The 6,693-nt window shown below is 49.6% G+C and overlaps 1 protein-coding gene across 1 annotated transcript in view; it reads left to right on the top strand.

Moving 5' to 3' along the window:
- The first annotated feature begins 6,527 nt into the window (after positions 1-6,527).
- Positions 6,528-6,693, top strand: part of DUSP23 (dual specificity phosphatase 23) — a 5,837-nt gene continuing 5,671 nt past the window's right edge. The window contains exon 1 of the mRNA XM_018568842.1: positions 6,528-6,608. The gene's annotated coding sequence lies outside the window, so the exon portion shown is untranslated. The remainder of the gene's footprint in view (positions 6,609-6,693) is intronic.

Below are 6,693 nucleotides of genomic sequence, written 5' to 3' on the forward strand. Positions count from 1 at the left end.
CTCTCTCCCTCGCTCTCCCTCTCTCCCTCGCTCTCTCTCTCTCCCTCGCTCTCCCTCTCTCCCTCGCTCTCTCTCTCTCCCTCGCTCTCTCTCTCTCCCTCGCTCTCCCACTCTCCCTATCTTTTTGTACAAATGTATTGTTTAACCCCCCCCAGAATCTGCCGCCATTCATGATCTATCCAGGTAATGGTCAGCTGTCCTTTTACCCGTTTCCTGTCTGTGTTGAATAAAGAAAGAACAATCTACTTTTCCCAAGTGTCCTTCTGAGCAGAGTCTGCTTGAGGCCGACGTCGGCGGCAGATGAGATTTTTATCTCCGGGAATAAATCCCCCTTTAATTCTGAGTTTTCCGTGTGTTAGGAGCCCGTCGCGGCGTTTGTTTTCCATGTTCCAGCTCGCAGTCTGTCATTGTGTATTTACATTGGGGACCGGCCTTTCACTTTGTGACTTCTTATTTATATATCTGTCCTTCTTTCTTTTTCATGTGCACCTGTCATTTTGTAGACTAAAACCCAAATCCAGCCAACGCCTGGAAGAGTTAGAATCTCCGAGGTTGTCACTTCTGTCTACTTTATACCTTCCAAAGGATCCCCCTTAACCCAAAGTCCCTCTACACCCAAATCCCTCCATCCCTCTCTCCTCCACAACTGTCCCTCTTCTAGACCCAACTCCCTCCAGCCCTCTCTCCTCCACAACTGTCCCTCTTCTAGACCCCACTCCCTCCATCCCTCTCTCCTCCACAACTGTCCCTCTTCTAGACCCAACTCCCTCCATCCCTCTCTCCTCCACAACTGTCCCTCTTCTAGACCCAAATCCCTCCATCCCTCTCTCCTCCACAACTGTCCCTCTTCTATACCCAAATCCTTCCATCCCTCCCTCCTCTACAACTGTCCCTCTTCTCAACCCAAATCCTTCCATCCCTCTCTCCTCCACAACTGTCCTTCTTCTATACCCAAATCCCTCCATCCCTCTCTCCTCCACAACTGTCCTAGACCCAAATCCCTCCATCCCTCTCTCCTCCACAACTGTCCTTCTAGACCCAAATCCCTCCGTCCCGTTGTATAATCTTCATAATGCTGTATCCCGTCACCTAAACCTTACAAACCTTTCACCGTGAAAAGAAGAAGAAAAAAAGCACAAATGTCTCGTCTTCCTCTTCTCCTCAGCTCTGCACAATGACAGGTTCTCTTCCATGAATATTATTTAACAGGCAACTCATCGTATGACCATTCCCGCCACTGCTAACGACTTTATAGCCAATCGCGTCTGCATTTCCTTTCCTTCCAGTGTTGCACACTTCATCTAAAAAAAATCCCCCCAAAAAAATCTCTTCTCTTTCAGTTTTTATCTAGTCTGTCCAAAGGGCCGACACTGTGAGCAGCTTTTGCACCTTGTAGAGAAGACCCTATGTGTAGGATGTTCAATAAACTCTTTATACCCCACTCCTGGTGTCTTGGCGTACGTCTGTGACCGTGACCATAAAGTATAAAGTGTCTTGGGGACTGTGTGTGTTGAATCAGCCAATTGTAGTGACCATTGGAAGCCAGGGTGACAACACAGGAGCACAATTAGAATACTGGGACGGAGCGTTGTCACCCTATAACAGGAAGTGAGTAAGCAAGGACTTTTATGGATGGATCACCAGGATTTTTTTGATTGCTGAGGGTGCAGTGTTTCCTTCTCCAGTTCTGGGACTATTGGGATTATTCTCAAGACAGGTCCACAGGGTCGGATTTACTCTCCCTGCCGCCCCAAGGCCAGGTTCCACAATACGCCCCCCCACCCCGCCCGACGGAACCAGAGGAGAGAGGTAAGTGCAGGGGGAGGGGAGGCAAGTCCCCCCCTACTTAAAAGAACTCTGACTTCACACATTCAGGCTGATGGGAAATCTGTCCAATGGGGATCAATAAGGAAAGAGTTGGAACCTCTGTCCTTTATTGATGTCTGTTCTTTTCCATTTCCGGTGACAACACCTCCTCCCTTTTTCTTGTCCTGGTGTCACGGGGACATACAATGAGGGGAAGTTTTACTTTATAGGGTCACGGGCAAAAATGCAAACCTGACAAATTGCTGAAGACCAAACATCCTGGCTGGAGTCGATGGTCACTGTCGGCGTGTGCACTGGTATGGCCAGTGTCCACGACTTCCTTGCAATGTGAATAGCTGCCCTGGAGGGGATCGCCCGACCCCGCCAAACCGGAATTTCACTTTAAATGGCTTATTGAGCTGTAGGCATTGTGACCTGCAGATAAGCAGAGCTTTGAATAAGAGGTTTTAAAGGTCAGAAAGTCAAAAGGTTTGGCACAGCAGACATTCGCGAACACCGTTCTCCTACTGGGACACAGACTGCAGTGCCCATGCCTGAAAGAAGGGGGCGCTGCAGACCCCTTGAAACGTGCTGCTTAATGTTTTATGTCGTACACTAATAAAGTGATCATTGTTCTTCAACTGGCTGGAGTGTCCAAGACTTTCTATTCATGTATAATGCTCCTCACCCACCTTCACCATCTTAATAGGGTTGAGCTTGGGGCTTGGTGTAGGCCCATCAAGTTCCTCCACACCCTACTGGTCACACCATGTCTTTATGGAGCTGGCTTTGTACACAGGGGACAGTCATGGTGGAACAGAAAAGTGCCTTCACCAAACTGGTCACACCATGTCTTTATGGAGCTGGCTTTGTACACAGGGGACGGTCATGATGGAACAGAAAAGGGCCTTCACCATCTTAATAGGGTTGAGGTCAGGGTTTTGTGTAGGTCTGCCAAGTTCCTCCACACCCTACTGGTCCAACCATGTCTTTATGGAGCTGGCTTTGTACACAGAAAAGGACCTTCACCACCTTAATGAGGTTGAGGAGGTGAGGCCTCGATGTAGGCCCCTTAAGTTCCGCCACACCCTATTGGTCAAAACATATAGGATGGAGCTGGCTTTGTGCAAATGGGAACAGTCATACTGGGATAGAAAAGAACCTTCACCATCTTAATAGGGTTGAGGTCAGGGCTCGGTGTAGGCCTCTCAAGATTCTCCACACCTTAATGGTCCAGCCAAGTCTTTATGGTGCTAGTTTTGTGCAAATGGGAATAGTCATTTTGGAACACAAAAGGACCTTCGCCATCTTCGTAGGGTTGAGGTCAGGGCTTAATGTAGGATTCTGGATTTCCTGCACACCCTACTGGTCCAACCATGTCTTTATGGAGCTGGTTTTGTACACAGGTGCCAGGCATACCGAAACAGAAAAGGATCTTCACCATCTTATTAAGGTTGAGGTCAGAGCTTGGCATAGGCCCCTCATGTTCCTCCACACCCTACTGGCCCAAAACATGTCTTTTACGGAGCTGATTTTGTATACGGGACAGTCATGCTGGAACAGAAAAGGACCTTTACAATCTTAGTAAGGTTGAGGAGGCGAGGTCTCGGTGTAGGCTCCTTAAGTTCCTCCACACCCTATTGGTCCAACCATATCTTACGGAGATGGTTTTGTGCAAATGGGAAAATCCTGCTGAAACAGAAAGGACCTTCGCCATCTTAATAAGGTTAAGGTGAGGCCTCAGTGTAGGCCGCTTATGTTCCTACCACACCCTACTGGTCCAACCATAGGTTATGGATGGACATTGTGCGAATGGGAACAGTCATGCTGGAACAGAAAGGACCCTCGCCATCTTAATAAGGTTAAGGTGAGGCCTCAGTGTAGGCCCCGTATGTTCCTCCACACCCTACTGGTCCAACCATAGGTTATGGAGCTGGCTTTGTGCGAATGGGAACAGTCATGCTGGAACAGAAAGGACCTTCACCATCTTCGTAGGGTTGAGGTCAGGGCTTAATGTAGGATTCTGGATTTCCTGCACACCCTACTGGTCCAACCATGTCTTTATGGAGCTGGTATTGTACAATCTTGCTAGAACATAAATCGAGCTTCACTGTCCTAAAAATAAGGTGATGCCTCGGTGTAGGCCCCTCAAGTTCCTACCCATCCTACTGGTCCAACCATATCTTACAGGGCTGGTTTTGTGCCAATGGGAACAATCATGCTGGAACCGAAAAGGACCTTCACCATCTTCGTAGGGTTGAAGTCAGGGCTCGGTGTATACCACCCTACTGGTCTAATATTCTCTTTATGGAACTGGTTTTGTGTAAACAGGGAAAGTCATATCAGAGGTGTCACCATGTGGGGTGCCGCCCGGTGACACGTCATTACACAAGCATACAATAATGTCACATGCTCTTTTCTGCTGGCGGCCATGGTGATGGACGCCGGCAAAGAGAGGAGGCGATGTTCATCCGGCGGGATGAGGTATGCCGCCGGGTCTCCTCCTCTCTTGTGCAGCTGTTGGGCTCTCGGTCTATGAATGAGTGCCTGACTTTTCAGAGGGGGGTGACATCAAAGTGACTACCAGTCATTTTGGTGCCACCCAGTGCAGACCACACCCCCCTTGAGACGTCACAAGGCCTTCACCAAATTGTTGCCACAAGGTATAAACTATCTTTGTACGGTGTAGCATTACCAGTACAATATGGGGACCCCTGGAGCACTCTACAACAAGACTTCTAAAGGGTCCAGAAGACTTCTTCGCCAATGGGCAGCCTGGGTCACCTGGTGAGGTGATTTAACAACCAGTTTGCAAATCTGATTGGTTTGATACATTGCAAACTCCATTTAGGCGAACCGATAGGCTCATCACTTGTGCCAAGCCCTGAGACTGATTTGGGCAACAGTGACCTATAGGAGTTAAAGGGCCAGTTCACCCCAAAACTGACAATTTGGTGATTGGTAGATGCTGATTAGGGTGCCGAATATGCACTTCTCCGTGTGTCACCGCTCTCGCAAAGCCGGTGTTCTGTCGAAATGGCCAACTCGTCAAGATCTCCAACTCGTAATGTCACATCCTTTGGAGATTTCGACGAGATGGCGCTAGCCTTGGCATTTTTCCAAGCCCCGTTGACTTGCCCAATTGGCCTAAGTGCGCCTGTGCGGCCTCACAATCCTCATTCGAGTTCTCCAACCGGCATCACGGCTCGTGCCATCGGATGCCCGTGCAAGCGCACTACCGCAAGAGAACGCGATACTGCTCTTAGGTGGCCGCGCAGGCGCACTGACGGGAGTTGGAGATCTCGACAAGTTGGGCATCTCGATAGAGCACCGGCTGTCTGAACAATGTAACATTCTGGTTGCTTGCTGGGAGCAATGCATGATGGGCTACGTAGTCTTGAGAAACGGAGAAGCAGCAGGGAAAGCACATTGGGAAATGGGTCGCGTTGTAACCTTGTTGGCGCCTTCTAAACTTTTCGTTAAAAAAAAAATCGAATCCAAAAGTAAAACCTGACCGAGGACGGAACCTTCCCCTCGAGTCGGGCTTCCATCTAAAGCACACAACTTGTCCTGGGCAAAGCCGCGTCTACCGTGCAAACACCTAAATCCGCGGCGGCCTGGCACCGCCACGCCTTCTTACCGAGAACAACAGCGGCCATATAACAGAAATGGAGGAAGTGTTCAATTCTTTGTGTGAATCGTTGTACACAAATATAGACGTGACCGCGGGAGGGAGGAGGGGTGATAACGGGTCATCCAACGCGGTCACACTAGAGTATGAAAATGATACAATGTAAAAAAAAAATGTATGTTACCATTTTAACTGCAAATGAATAAAAGTTGTTACATTCTCTTCCATCCTCCTGTGTAAAAAAAATTTGAGAGCAGCAGTGGGCGGTCTTTATTACAATAGGGGGAGGAGACCAGACCAGTCACCCTGCACAAGGAGAAAGACCAGCAGTGAGCGGTCTTTTTTTTACAGGAGGGGGTGGAGACAAGACCAGTCACTCTGCACAAGGAGAGAGAGAGGAGCAGTGAGTGGTCTTTATTACAGGAGGGGGCGGAGACAAGACCATGCACCCTGCACAAGGAGAGGGAGCAACAGTGAGCGGTCTTTATTACAGGAAGGGGCGGGGACGAGACCAGTCACCCTGCACAAGGAGAGAGAGAGAGGAACAGTGACCGGTCTTTATTACAGGAGGGGGCAGAGACAAGACCAGTCACCCTGCACAAGGAGAGGGAGCAACAGTGAGCGGTCTTTATTACAGGAAGGGGCGGGGACGAGACCAGTCACCCTGCACAAGGAGAGAGAACAGCAGTGACCAGTCTTTTTTTTTACAGGAGGGGGCGGAGACCAGACAGGTCACTCTGCACAAGGAGAGAGAACAGCAGTGACCGGTCTTTTTTTACAGGAGGGGGCGGAGACCAGACTAGTCACTCTGCACAAGGAGAGAGAGAGGAGCAGTGAGCGGTCTTTATTACAGGAGGGGGCAGAGACAAGACCAGAGGATCAACATGACTGACAATTAGTTATAATTTTCGGAAGGACAGGTCTACAATGACACCCCACCCCCCATCATTCTCTTAGCACAGGTTTGCTTTACATTTTTTAAAAAACGAACACCCAAATAACTTCAGAACGTATCAGGGTGAGTTGTTGCCTCTCTACGTTAGATTCGAAGTCTCACACATGGCAGACGCTCCCTTCCTGGAAGCTACGAAGCGGGCTCTTGTCAGTCGGTCCCTGGGCGGTGCGTTGTGACATCAGAGGGGGATCTGGAGCTACATTGTTGCAGAGTCAGGTCAGTAGTAATCCCGGGGCTGAGAGTGCGGTCAGCTGAGCTGCCCTTTCCTGGGGGGGAGGTCAGACCGGCCGTGGGGTGCAAC

This window comes from Nanorana parkeri, unplaced genomic scaffold (genome assembly GCF_000935625.1).
Source record: "Nanorana parkeri isolate BGI_ZX_2015 unplaced genomic scaffold, ASM93562v1 scaffold1251, whole genome shotgun sequence".
Classification (NCBI taxonomy): Eukaryota; Metazoa; Chordata; class Amphibia; order Anura; family Dicroglossidae; genus Nanorana; species Nanorana parkeri.